Raw genomic sequence first — 15,433 nt, forward strand, 5'->3', positions numbered from 1 at the left:
TATTTTAATTGAGATGAAAGTGGAGTTAAGTAAAAGTGGAGTTTTGTTGTGAAGAAGGAGGTTGTGTGCACGTTTTATACTCACATGTGTGTGTGTGTTTGTGTGTGTGTGTGTGTGTGTGTGTGTGTGAGAGAGAGAGAGAGAGAGAGAGAGAGAGAGAGAGTGGGAGATGAGGGGGAGAGAGGAAAGATAGGTTCAAAATGAAAAAAGTCCGGCTCAAGTTTGGGCAAGAAGGTTCTCAAGCCGGTTCAAATTATTTCATTTAGTATCTTGGTATAGAATTGTTTATGTGTTGGTTTAATTTATATATTTTATAAATATCCCACATTTTAATTGAGATGAAAGTGGAGTTTTTTTGTGAAGAAGGAGGTTGTGTGCACGTTTTCTACTCACGTGTGTGTGTGTGTGTGTGTGTGTGTGTGTGTGAGAGAGAGAGAGAGAGAGAGAGAGAGAGAGAGAGAGAGAGAGAGAGAGAGAGAGAGTTTTCCTGTTCATATGCGTGTGAAAAGGCTCCAAAGCCGGGTCCACAAATAATGTTTTCCGAGCCCTTAGAGAGGCAGTTTGTGGTGGTTACTCATTGCACTATTATATGCCTATAGTATTCATAGAAGAATAATAATCATAGTGTTTCCCGAGCCCTTAGAGAGGCAGTTTGTGGTGGTTACTCATTGCACTATTATATGCCTATAGTATTCATAGAAGAATAATAATCATAGTGTTTCCCGAGCCCTTAGAGAGGCAGTTAGTGTTGTCTACTCATTGCACTTTTAGATGCTTATAAATCTTATAGGGGAATAATAATCATAGTGACAAATCATGCATATTTTATTGCACACCCACTTTAAAAGTTAGTGGTGGAGTAGTAGACGATTATAATATTCATATTGACAAATCATGCATATATTATTGCATGCTCCAATTTAGCAGTTAGCATATGCTGCGTGGGACCCCTCATGTCACTAACGCATGCCACTCTTCCATCACTATCAATGCTTTTTGAGAGCATGGTGCTTTAGCCTATATAAATGTTACAAGGCAAGCACCATATGCTGCACAAGTGAATCGGAGGTGCTAATCAAGAGAGATTTTTTCATTTTCCCTGTACTTATACAATGCCTATAGGATATGCTAGTACTGGTAATGAGGTAGTTGCAAAAATCCATGAAGAGCTTCACAAACTCCCCCCCAACGCACCCCTTGAAGAAAAGAAGACGTTACACAAAGAGAGCGTGATACAAACAAGGCGATCCGGATGTTCAACCACCTTAATCGCGCTCGCAACACCGGAGACCAGGAACTCAATGATGGCTTTGAGACAATGCGAGAAGCTCTGGGCAAGTGGGAGACATGGGGGTACATAGATAGCTCTCGAAGGGCCGCTTTACAGGCGGAGATTGACCATTTGCTTGTCTGCAAACGCACAATCAACCTGGTCGACATCTCAGGCTCTAATGTGGTAGAAGATTGAGGAAAGATTTAAATAATTATGCACAAAATAATATAGTTAAATAAATATGCACTAGCACATGATAAATTGTACTAGTGTGATGCAAGTTGTACTGTGTGTGTGTGTGTGTGTGCAGGTTTGATTCCCTACGTAATCATGTAAACAACTTATTTTAATTATATGATGCTTATTTTAACTATATGATGGTGTTCCACTCTTCAGTGCCTTGGCGAGAATAATTCATATGTCTCTATCTGACTTATTATTATTGAAGTAGTTGTGATACTTTTAATCGGTCTGGTCTACTAACACATCTTCAAGATCTGTCATAATTTAGGGTATTGTGGATATCTTGTAGCTAAACTTAACCGTCAACTGTAACTACAAGCTGTTTGAAAGCCAAAAATGTAAAGAAAATCTATGTGAGTTTTTTATATAATGCAAGAAAAAGATGAGCATGTCTTTAGTATTTACCCTACTTTTAGTAGAATATACTTTCCTGTCCATGTAGGTGTTGTTGCAAACAAGGATGAATGCCTAATAAGCCAATTTGAAACTAGGAATAAAAAAAATATTGATGGTTGTACTTGTTTGGGCGAAGACCTCAAAGTAATGAAACACGCATAGACTCTTGCATATAAAATAGTAATTAAGAACACTTTACTGAGTTGAAGAACTGCATACGTACATAAACACACACGTATAAATAACTATATATATTGTATAAACAAGTACTTAAAAACACTTTACCGAGTTGAAGATCTCCTTACGTACATAAACACACACATATAAATAAATAAATAAAAAGATATTATATATATAATATAAATATTATATATAAAACTATATATATTCTTAGACCGACAGTGTAAAGAAATACTGACAAGCAAATGAAATTTTGACAGCATAACAACGTGAAAAATAAAAATAAAACCATTCCATACTTGCTTCTGTGAAAGCTTGCCTAACTTTTGTTAAGCTTTCCTATTCTATACTTGCTTCCGTGAAGCTTGCCTAACTTTTGTGTATACATGAAACCATGATTATGTTTCTAAACATGAACAAAAAGCATGATTATATTCACAAGCAATCAAAATTTCGACAGCATAACGGCGCGAAAATACAAACAATAAAATTTTCCATTCCATACTTGCTTCTGTGAAGCTTGACTAACTTTTCTGTATACGTGAAATCATGACTATGTTTTCAAACATGAACAAAAAGCATGATGATATTGATAAGCAATCAAAATTTCGGTAGCATAACTGTATGAAAATTCAAACTAAAAAAATTCCCATTCCATACTTGCTTCCGTGCAGCAGCGAATACTCACGGGAAGAAAATATTACATAAGCAAAAAAGCATATGTTGGTATATTACTTTGGTAAATCCAAAGCTCTCAAAAAACTTCTATCTAGTATAATAAATATGAAATCATGGCTGAATTGATAAGGACGATCAACACCAACAACATGTCTTCAGTAATACCAAAAAAGTGGCACCCAAACACCATGGTCACACGTCGTTCCATAAAAATCACAAACTAGAAAAAATGATAGATAATACCAATGTTGATGTCAATCAAGGGCAATGTGATCCGGGCTCATATTGTTGCCAATCAGTCTCCTCATCGCTATCTGCATCAACTGCTGAAATAGCACGTACACATGGAGCCTTGAAGCGTGAAAGATGTTGATGGAAGACCTCTGGATCACTATCTATGCAGAGACAATGTCTAGACAACTCAACGCAAACATTGTCCAAGCCACCACATCCAGAAAACATATCAACAATGTAGGTGTGCTCCGCAGTAAATGTCCGCACAAGCCAGCTAAAAAAAGCAAAAAATATGCGTATTTTTACTTTATGTAACATAGTCCAATAACGCATAGTAGGAAGCATATATTCTTACCGAAAGAAGTCAAGGCTATGCTCGGCGGCACCTCTAAGAGCGTGTCCTCCAATGTACTCTCCGTCGACGCGCTCCACCAGTATTCTGGACTTGGCATCGAAAGAGTTGTTGTCCACGCTCTCTCCATCTCGTCGATCGTAGATAGGACGTTGTCGTGCTGTGACATGTACATAGTGGGAACACATGCTACAAGAGTTATCTTGTAGCTTTTTAGATACATAATTATATTTCCTATAATGTACATATGCATATGTAAGTATAGAAATAAGCTTTCTATCTCATCTTATTATTTATCTCAAGGGTAAGGTATTCTTACTTTACCATCAAAAAAATACTATGGGAAAAGTGTGAATAGCTCCACCTCTTTAACTTGGGGCAAAAAGCATTGATTCTTTCTTTCTACCATCTCATTATTATCTCACACCCTATCTAGATCCTATATCTAGAGTAATTTCCAATATATATATATTCTATGTATTTTTCATATTTTTCTTATATTTCTTTTTAAATAGCTACTAGGAGGGAATCAAATCCTAGTGGGACACTAGGTGGCATGATTTCAAAGATACACTTATTTTAATGCATTATTGCAAGCATGGTTACAAAACTTTGTCAAGGAGAAATGTCATGCTTTCATATGGCATGAGGTGTCCTTGGGAATTAAATGAAAGTCAAGGCTAAGGAGACCACATGAAGACTTTTGCTGCCATAAATGGACCCTATTTTGATGAATTTTTTACACAAGGTTCCAATCCGAATTGGAGAATGATTTTTAAATGAAAATCGTAGCTAATGAGCTGAAGTTTCTGCCCATATTTTTATTTTTTTATTTGGAGCTATGGTTGAGGAGATATGATCAAAATACTGGACCCCAGTCTGCCCACATCATGCAGGGACAGCTCATTTCCAACTTTTCCAATTCCTGTTCACACTGGCTCCTCTCTTCTTGTGTAAACCCTTGTGGGTTCCCTTCACCTATAAATGGGGACCTATTCTTCCTTGGAAGGAACGCAAGCATTCAAGCCATTGATGAGAGGAATTCTTGAGGGAGTGAGTAGTAATGCCTAATTGTACTTAGCCCCATTAACATAAGCCCAAGCCTACACTTTCTCCTAGAGGAAAACTAGCCATCTTGTACGCCATCCTTGGAGGATCAACTCTAGTCAAAGAAGGTGTTGTACTTGGCGTATCAATCAAAGTGGAATTATCCACTCTTCTTCTCTCTCCATCAATAATGGTGCGGAAGGGTTTCAAGTAAGATGTGTTCTACATTGATGTTTTCTTGATTTCTTGTTGTTTTCATTTTTATCTCTAATCCAACATATATATATGTATCTAATCTCATCTCCTTAACCAAACCTATCTCTCTCATTCATTCATCCTCTCTAGGTTCTCTTTGCTACAGGTACATCTCTCCCCGCAGTATCCTTATTGCCTATGGGCAAGAATAGGGCTTGGAAGGGAAACTTCTCATCTCTTCACTTCTCTCATATCTACATTTCTCACATACTATCCTAGATGAATAACCCACATGATGATCATTTCTATCGCTTTCACTCTGTACGATCTATTAGAATTAACGTATGAATTAGCCGTAAGATACACTTTCAACAACGTATAGTGTTTCTCTTTGGCCCTGAAAGGCTCAATGAAATACTTCTATCACTAGATCCCATCATACTACCTCTCATAGACTATAATTTTTCTTTTGATGTAAGCGTAGTTATCTTGCTATGAACCAAGAGGATTTGTACACACAATTAATCCCAATCACTAGACAAAATATCTATATTATGGTAAGCACAAAACTATAATTCCAAAGAACAATTCGTAGCCTATTTGGTCAGTCAAGATTGAATGCCATTAACTCATCCATTAACCCTTTCATATTACCCATGATACGATATGACCATAGCCTTGATGTTTTCATCTTCGTATTGTTTTGACATTCTCTTTTGCGTTCTTTCTTTGTGTGTGTGTGAGTGCAAGAGAGAAAGGGTGAGTCTTCTTTGATTGCACTTCTTTCCAAACCCTAGTCTTCATGGCATCTATGGTTTAACTCCTTCATATAGTTTTTGTCGAGTTCTCTCACAAACTCTCACAGCCATAAGCCCGGTGCTTTCCTGGCAAGACCGCAGATTTCTCGACATATTTTTGGTGAACCCGACGCGAAACTGCTAGGGTGAGAGTTTGTGGGTAACCATGGGTGATCATGTTGAGCAACAGGGTATGCATTTTGACCCAGCAACAATGCAAATGTTTCAAGCATTTGCAATGTTCATGCAACAACAACATGCTACTGAAAGAAGGGAGATTTCAGCAACGAAGGCCATACAAGCGGTCGTCAACAGAATGGATCAGTTCAATGGAAAAGATGTAACCAAGTACTTACGCGAGTATGTGAAGGAGATGGAGCTGCATCGCGTGTCAGAAGGTGAGATGATTCAAAGCTTTGAGCTAGTTGTTGCTCCAGAAATTAGGGAGCATGTTAGGGCAATTAAAGATGGGCATGGGAGAAATTGGGAAGAACTCAAAGTAGCTTTAAAGGAGGAATATTTCATGGAGGACTCTGAGAGAGTGACCAAAAGGACATTCTTAGAATGGGTAGTCAAGCCAAAGCAAGGACTATCAATAACAGAGCTACTTAGGGAATTTGAGCGGCGCTATGCACAACTCACTAGGACAGAAAGGGCCACACTAGATGCAGAGAAGACAGATCTTTTCTTACAAGCTGCAGGTAAAGAGTTTCAAGAAAATTTGGAGCTTCTTCTTGAAGATAAAGATGCTGAGCAAGGACTAAAGACCGACTGGAATGAGGTTGAAGGTGCTGTCTCACTGCTTGCCAAACGACAAAGAAGAAGGGACAAGATGGTAGTAAACACTACAAGTCCTTCCACCTCAACTTCTCACAAAATGGTAAAGCCTACTTTTATCGCTCCTAAGTTTGATGAGTCCATGCTAGATGAGCTTGTGAAGGGGATGCGTGACTTGAAGGTGAAGTTTGCAAAGCTTGAAGAAAAAGGCCAACCATCAGGGCCACTTCCTAGGCAAAGACAACAGCCCAAAGAAGGGTTTGTTAATAGATGTATTTGGTGTGATAGTACAAACCATGTAAGAAGGGATTGTGATGATTTTAGTGATGCTTTGTCAAAAGATGTTGTCTTTTTTAAGGATAGTAAAATCCACTTAAGAGAGATAGGTCTACCCTTGAGAACTAACTTTGGGAAGGGGGGAATGCAAACCTTAGTTGAAGATATGGCAACCAAGCATGCCACCTCTTCAGTTGAGGCAGCTACTTATGGAGTCAAAATTGAACATTTTTGTGATGAAGAAGTGAGTGACCATCATGGTCAAATTCGGCCAAATGTCATGCAATTAGCTGAAAAGGGAAAGCTTACAAAAGAGATTCTACATGAAGCAGGTGATTGCATACATCTAGAAACAGGATGGAATGATCCAGTGGACTCATTGTCAGTGCATGCCTACATTACAAAATGCCAACAAAATGAGGCAATTGTAGAAGAGAAGCGCAGACGTGAGAATGCTGATGAAGGACCATCAAAAAGAGCTTCTAGAAGTGGGGGAAGAAGCGACTCAATGCCTTCTCAAACACCCTCAACAGAAGGAGCATCTCCACCTGAAGTACTCATGGAGGAGTCTACAACAGAAAAGAAGAAAGAGCCAACGAAAGGTAAGACAAAAGGCCCAACTTATAAACTACAATCTGATATTGAGGTTGCTACAGATTTAAAGAAAGTCTTGGAGGAAAGGATCTTGAATAGCAAGATTGAGTTTACTCTGGGAGAAGTTCTTGGCATTGCAAAGCGTGAATTCCATGAGGAGATCATTGACATCATCAAGAGAAAGAGGCAAACCCTTGCTGAAGTTTCTCGTCCACAGGTTGAAGGGGAAACCTCAAAGACACAAGGGATGCAACTGCAAAATAAGGAGAATGATGGAGCTGTGGTAGGATGCTACCAATCTAGTGGGAGAGTGAAGCAAGTGCATTTCTCAAATGATGATGAAGAAGTTGAAGATATTCCTAGGAGTTACTATTCACGAAGTCATTGGGCAAGGGCTACTACAGAAACTTTGGTCAAGGTAGGTGATCTTGAAGAGCCATTTGTTGCCTTGATTGACCATGGTTCAGAAATAAACATAATGTCAAAGAGTCTCTACAACAAGTGCAAATGACCAATGGACACAGATCATGGTTGGATGGTAAAAGTGGCAAACAATTCATCCGGTGAATTGTATGCAGCATGTCCAGGTGTGAAGGTGACAATAGGTGATGTAAAGATTGACCAAAACTTCTTTGTACAGGATACATCTTCATATCATCTTATCCTTGGACAGCCCTACATTGTGGGAGTTCGAATGGAAACAAAGGTAATGGACGATGGTTCAGCATATGCTAGGATACGTAGCAAAGATGGTAAACGTGCTGTCCAATTTCTCACAGTTTGTGTAAACCATGAAAGAAATCGTGACAACCTCAGAGAACATCCTCTACCAAAGGTGAGCAAAGAGTTTCATGATCATAGAGAAATGATGGGTTTTGGCCAAGTACCATTGTAAAGCGGGATTGCAGTGGTACAGAAAGAAAAAGGGTCTCGCCTGATCCAAAAATAGGTGAAGCATTTTCAACGAGCTCCTTGGTAACAAAGAATGGATCAGTATGTTTTACAAAACTTGAAGATTTGAAGAGATGTGAGAAGCAATATGTGCATAATGTACAAATAGGCATGAAAAAGAGTGGGTTGCTAGAGCCTACTGAAAATGTTTTGGGTTTGTGTGAACAAGTTTCTTTTGTAGATACTATGGGTGAGCTTGATGCTATAATGAGGTCTAGTTTGCATCTTGAAAATGAAGTTGTGGAAGTTTGCTCTATGGAAATGTATCAAGTAATAGAAGCCTTTAAAGAAAGCCAAACAGTAGGCCCAGAAGTCCATGCTGAAACTAAATACAAGAGTGTAGCAAAGAAGGTGAAACCAGTAGCTTCACCCTTACCACCCAACAACAGGGAAAAGATTGAACAGGCTTCTTTACAACCAAGTTTGCGGAATCCTAAAAAGATCGGGCATACCTTCACAAAGGAGTCTTTTCAAGAGTTGCAGATTGGTTGCGAGGAGTTTCTAACATAGGAGGAGACAAAGTGCTTCAAAGAAATGCTTTCAAAGCATGGTAAGGCTTTTGCATTTGAGCCACATGAGATAGGATGTGTTGATCCTTATATTGTAGCTCCTATGGTAATTTTCACAATACCTCATGTGCCTTGGAATTTGCGGCCTATTCCGGTTCCAAAGGCTCATTTGCCAAAGTTCGTAGAGCTACTGAATGAGAAAATCAAAATGGGAATCTTGGAGCCTTCTTGTGCTCCATACTCAAACAGGTGGTTCACAGTTCCAAAGAAGAATGGTTCTCTACGCTTCATCCAAGATATGCAACCAGTGAACAAGGTGACAATTAGAAATGTAGGTACAGGTCCAATCGTGGATGAATTTGCAGAGGCGTTTGCAGGGAGAGCAATCTACTCAATGGGGGATCTCTACTCAGGGTATGATCAATTTCAGCTTGCAATCGAAAGCAGAGACTTGACAACCATGAGGACACCTTTGGGTTTGGTAAGGATGTGTACCTTGCCACAGGGAGCAACCAACTCGGTTGCACATATGATGAATGGGATGAATAAGGTCTTACGTGACTTTATTCCTCACATCACAATGCCTTTCATTGATGATTTGCCTATCAAAGGATGTGAAGAAAGTGACAAAGTTGAAGCTTCGGATCTCAAGGGATGTCGCAGGTTTGTGGTAAATCACATAAACGATTGTGATAAAATTTTGTCTAGGTTGGAAGAAGTGAATCTTACATTGTCAGGGAAAAAGTCTATGTTTGGTGTCAATGAAGTGCTCATTGTGGGGCACATGTGCGGGCCATATGGTAGGAAACCTTGTCCATCAAAGGTAGATGCCATCCAAAGAATGAAAGAAACATGCACTAGCATCACTGAGGTTAGAAGGTTTCTGGGAGCATGTGTCTTCTATGTTATTTGGATTCCACATTATGCACATGTAGCTGATCCTCTTTATCAGCTGCTTAGAAAGAATCAAAAGTTTAAATGGACAGAAGCACATGTAAAATCCATGAAAAAGCTAAAGGAGTTACTCCAGTCAGCAACGACTTTGAGAAAGGTAGACTATGAGTGTCAAAGGCCAGTGATTGTGACAGTAGATACCAGCCCTACAGGGATTGGATGGGCAATAGGGCAAGATGACAAAGAAGGACACAGGTATGTGGTAAGATTTGGAGCAAAGGTACTAAGTGCTCGCCAAAGAAACTATCCACAGATAAAGAGAGAGTTATGGGGTATGGTTACAGCCTTGAAAAGTGGAAAAGAGTACCTAATTGGTGCATGTGTGGTTGTAGAAACAGATTGTCTACCACTTCTTGGGATGATTACAAGCTGCTCAACACCAGACATTGCTATGTTGCGGTGGATTGCCTGCATTAAGTCCTTAAATCCCGAGTTTAAGCACATTGCAGGTAAAGACAATACAGTGGTAGATATGCTATCAAGGGCAAGGTATGAAGATGAGTCACAAATGATTGATGAGGGAGATGATGTAGGCACAAAATTCTATTCTATCTCTCATGTCAAAGGTAACAATGTCTGCATGACTAATTCACTTGAATTGTTCTTGAAAGATCTTTATGAAGGTGATTGGCTTTCTATTGGAAGGTACTTGAGTACTCTAACAAAACAGGATGATTGGTCTGAACAAGAATTCAAGAGGATACGCAGGAAAGCATATGGGTACTTTTTAAGGGATGGTTACTTATGGAAGCATCCTAAGCAAAAGGGTGCTACACCACAACGGGTTATATGTAAAAAAGAGACTCAAGTAAAGCTCATGCAAGAGTTTCATGAGAGTCTATGGGCTGGACACAGGGGTGTGGGGGCAACCTTCTCCAAGTTGAAAGAAAAATACTAGTGGAAGGGTATGTATAAAGATGTATCTCAGTTTGTAGAGTCATGTGTAACTTGTCAAATGTATTCAAATGTTCGACATCGTGATGGATTGCACCCTACATATCCACTAGCCATGCACTATAAATGGGTTGTGGATCTAGTCACGATGCCTTTAGGACTCTGGCAGATGAGGTACTTGGTTCTTGCACGAGAGGACCTAACTAATCAGGTTGAAGGAAGAGCATTAAGAGCTAAAACCACAGAAGCTGTGTGCAAATTCCTTCTTGATGAGGTGATTTGCCGTTATGGTTGTGTGGGAAAAATCACTGCAGATCGAGGTGAACTGGATGCCGAAGAAGCAAGGGAGTTCTTTTCTAGATTAGGGATGAAGCTTTCTCTTACTACAGCTTACAACCTTGAAGGCAATGGAAAGAGTGAAAGAGGGCATCCTCCTATCATCAAAGCTTTGGCCAAGGCTTGCGAAGGAAGAGTTGGTGAGTGGCCAAAACTGTTACCATATGCTTTATGGGCTGATCGTACAACACATAGCTCAGTAACTGGCTACATGTCTGCGGAGCTAATGTATGGTCAAAAGCCAGTGATGCCGATTGAAGATACAATTCCCACATGGAATGTACTACCTTGGCAAGAGGGGCTTAGCAGGGAAGATCTCCTTGCATTGCGCATAAGGCAACTAGAGAGAAGACCTGGAGACATTGAGGCTGCAAAAGAACGACTCAAAAATGCAAGATTGAAAAACAAGGGCTACTTTGATAAGCGACATCGGCTCAGGAGCAAAGCAATTGACAAAGGTGACTGGGTTTTAGTGTATGATAGTAGCCTTGATAACCAACACACAGTCATGCGTAAGTTTTCAAAAAGATGGTTTGGACCATATGTTGTAAAACATGTGCATGAAAATGCTACTTACAGCTTGTCTGAACTAGATGGCACAGAAGTAAAGATTCCCATTGCAGGAAAAAGGATCAAAATGTTTAAGAGAAGAGGAGACAATGATCCAGAAAATGTTGATGAGGAAGAAGAGCAAAACACAAGTGAAGATCAAAGTGAAAATGAAGCTCTGGAATCATCCAGTGAAGATGAAAGCAAGGAAGATGTACAAGAGGGCTGATCTTACAAAGAAATAATTTGGCACATACCGGAGGATGTGCAGATTTAGAGGGGGTGGATGTCGTGTTGTGACATGTACATAGTGGGAACACATGCTACAAGAGTTATCTTGTAGCTTTTTAGATACATAATTATATTTCCTATAATGTACATATGCATATGTAAGTATAGAAATAAGCTTTCTATCTCGTCTTATTATTTATCTCAAGGGTAAGGTATTCTTACTTTACCATCAAAAAAATACTATGGGAAAAGTGTCAATAGCTCCACCTCTTTAACTTGGGGCAAAAAGCATTGATTCTTTCTTTCTACCATCTCATTATTATCTCACACCCTATCTAGATCCTATATCTAAGGTAATTTCCAATATATATATATTCTATGTATTTTTCATATTTTTCTTATATTTCTTTTTAAATAGCTACTAGGAGGGAATCAAATCCTAGTGGGACACTAGGTGGCATGATTTCAAAGATACACTTATTTTAATGCATTATTGCAAGCATGGTTACAAAACTTTGTCAAGGAGAAATGTCATGCTTTCATATGGCATGAGGTGTCCTTGGGAATTAAATGAAAGTCAAGGCTAAGGAGACCACATGAAGACTTTTGCTGCCATAAATGGACCCTATTTTGATGAATTTTTTACACAAGGTTCCAATCCGAATTGGAGAATGAATTTTAAATGAAAATCGTAGCTAATGAGCTGAAGTTTCTGCCCATATTTTTATTTTTTTATTTGGAGCTACGGTTGAGGAGATATGATCAAAATACTGGACCCCAGTCTGCCCACATCATGCAGGGACAGCTCATTTCCAACTTTTCCAATTCCTGTTCACACTGGCTCCTCTCTTCTTGTGTAAACCCTTGTGGGTTCCCTTCACCTATAAAAGGGGACCTATTCTTCCTTGGAAGGAACGCAAGCATTCAAGCCATTGATGAGAGGAATTCTTGAGGGAGTGAGTAGTAATGCCTAATTGTACTTAGCCCCATTAACATAAGCCCAAGCCTACACTTTCTCCTAGAGGAAAACTAGCCATCTTGTACGCCATCCTTGGAGGATCAACTCTAATCAAAGAAGGTGTTGTACTTGGCGTATCAATCAAAGTGGAATTATCCACTCTTCTTCTCTCTCCATCAATAATGGTGCGGAAGGGTTTCAAGTAAGATGTGTTCTACATTGATGTTTTCTTGATTTCTTGTTGTTTTCATTTTTATCTCTAATCCAACACATATATATGTATCTAATCTCATCTCCTTAACCAAACCTATCTCTCTCATTCATTCATCCTCTCTAGGTTCTCTTTGCTACAGGTACATCTCTCCCCGCAGTATCCTTATTGCCTACGGGCAAGAATAGGGCTTGGGAGGGAAACTTCTCATCTCTTCACTTCTCTCATATCTACATTTCTCACATACTATCCTAGATGAATAACCCACATGATGATCATTTCTATCGCTTTCACTCTGTACGATCTATTAGAATTAACGTATGGATTAGCCGTAAGATACACTTTCAACCACGTATAGTGTTTCTCTTTGGCCCTGAAAGGCTCAATGAAATACTTCTATCACCAGATCCCATCATACTACCTCTCATAGACTATAATTTTTCTTTTGATGTAAGCGTAGTTATCTTGCTATGAACCAAGAGGATTTGTACACACAATTAATCCCAATCACTAGACAAAATATCTATATTATGGTAAGCACAAAACTACAATTCCAAAGAACAATTCGTAGCCTATTTGGTCAGTCAAGATTGAATGCCATTAACTCATCCATTAACCCTTTCATATTACCCATGATACGATATGACCATAGCCTTGATGTTTTCATCTTCGTATTGTTTTGACATTCTCTTTTGCGTTCTTTCTTTGTGTGTGTGTGAGTGCAAGAGAGAAAGGGTGAGTCTTCTTTGATTGCACTTCTTTCCAAACCCTAGTCTTCATGGCATCTATGGTTTAACTCCTTCATATAGTTTTTGTTGAGTTCTCTCACAAACTCTCACAGCCATAAGCCCGGTGCTTTCTTGGCAAGACCGCAAATTTCTCGACAACGTTGACCCTTACGATAAAACAATCCTAGCAATAGTGTTTCCACCTACAAATTACAACTAGAATGTGATCTAATTGAAGAAAACTACAAGCATGCTTTTCAATCAACAAATAAATTTACTTACTCTCTCAATCTCAATGGTCTTTCGCACATAACCATCGGGGATCAAAATAAGGATGGTGTGCATCATTTTGAATCCCATCTCGATGGCATGGCTAGACACAATGCCAAAGTGATCAGTGGAGCTTAGGATGATGTACCACCCATTGTCTGCCACATACTTTGAAGCTATTACGGCCACTTTCTTACTTAATTTTTGAGAGAATTGATTCCATGGAGGGACCTGCATAATACGCATTGTTAATTTAATTAAAGTTCCAAAACTATCATAGACTGTCCATTGTGGTTTTGAAGGATGCGTACCTCGTTCTTTGAAAAATTTTCAACTTTAAAGTTTGTTGAAAAATCCGCAAACAAAAGATAGGCCACTTCATTGCTCTTTTCCCCATCAACATGGGCTGAATGAAGAAAATCCAAGATCCTGCATACGATCAAATAAATGTATTTCAAACATTCACAACACACACCACACATAGGGGACACATAGTTAGTGTTTCTTTTCACATGTGTTTACCATTTCTCATCATCGAGAGAAATTTTGTAAACATCTAGCATGTTCCCAATAACGTTCACATCACAATCTATGAAAGGCACTACATAATCAGAAAATAAAATATTTCATCAAGAATTGTTGAGTAGAAAGAAAGTGACAGCTAGATATCTATACAAGCAAGTTTACCTATGGAGCCTTGAGCACCTTTTTGGTTCTTTTTGGGAGACTTCTTGGGCTTCTTGGATCTAACAAAATCCAATCGTTTCTTTATAGAGGAGATTGTACTATTGTTTACTCTTTTCGAAGAGGTGGCTTTCTTGGAAGCTGAGCCAATCTCCTCAATACCATTTTCATTTCTTTCAAGAACGTGCTCTAAATCAAACAAAAATATATTTCTCACAAACATAATCTAAATAGTATGAGCACTTTAACAATTTTGTAGTTTTTATAAATGCCAAAAATAACCTTTATATAAGTTCCCTTCATCACTTGGATAGGTGCCTCGAGTGTAATCTAGCCACCAAGGGCAATACTCAATTTCCCAAGCAATCAAACCATAATCTCTCATCCATAGTGGATACATACACTCCTCACAAGAGAGGTCCCTCCAACTTTCAACAGCAATTGGCAACTTCTCCAACAAAGTTTGATCGTAAAGCTGAATTAACCATCTACATAAAATACAGTTAACTTTATTTGAGCTCCTTTCCTAAGTGACTTATTTATTATACAAACTCTAAGTAAAAAATATAATAACAACCATAAAGATATCAATTGTATTACCTGAATAATACTCTCCTTGAAGATTCCATAAGCTCTGGAATTTTTTCATCCGACTCTTTTGTGTTGAGCTTACTCCAAAGCTCCACAAAAGCTTTATCAATGTGGTCCCTCAATTGGTGATGAAACCATGCTTCAAAGCCCTCCGGCATTTCTTCAATCATTTTCCCTTTGATCCTCAAGCATTGCTTCAAGATACTTCCCCAATACCACTCTTTACGCAAGTACATTCTAAATTTCATTGCACTAATATAACGCTCAGAAGTAACATCATCTACACGGCAATGCATCAAAGAGTGCAATATTTCCTTTTTCCTATAGAGAAAACAATAAACAAACCATAAATGCATTGATTCATTTGATGATTTCATGTGTATTTTTTATCCAAAAATTATCACCTCTGGTGATATTTTAGAAGTTGCCAAAGAGTGGACTTTGTCTCTTGTAAGGCCCACTTGATCCTTTTCTCTTATCCAATTGAAGTTAAATAATAAAGAGAAGAACCCTTGGCCATTGGCG

The sequence above is a fragment of the Adiantum capillus-veneris genome, chromosome 25 (assembly GCF_014529385.1).
Source record: "Adiantum capillus-veneris isolate H3 chromosome 25, ASM1452938v2, whole genome shotgun sequence".
Lineage (NCBI taxonomy): Eukaryota > Viridiplantae > Streptophyta > Polypodiopsida > Polypodiales > Pteridaceae > Adiantum > Adiantum capillus-veneris.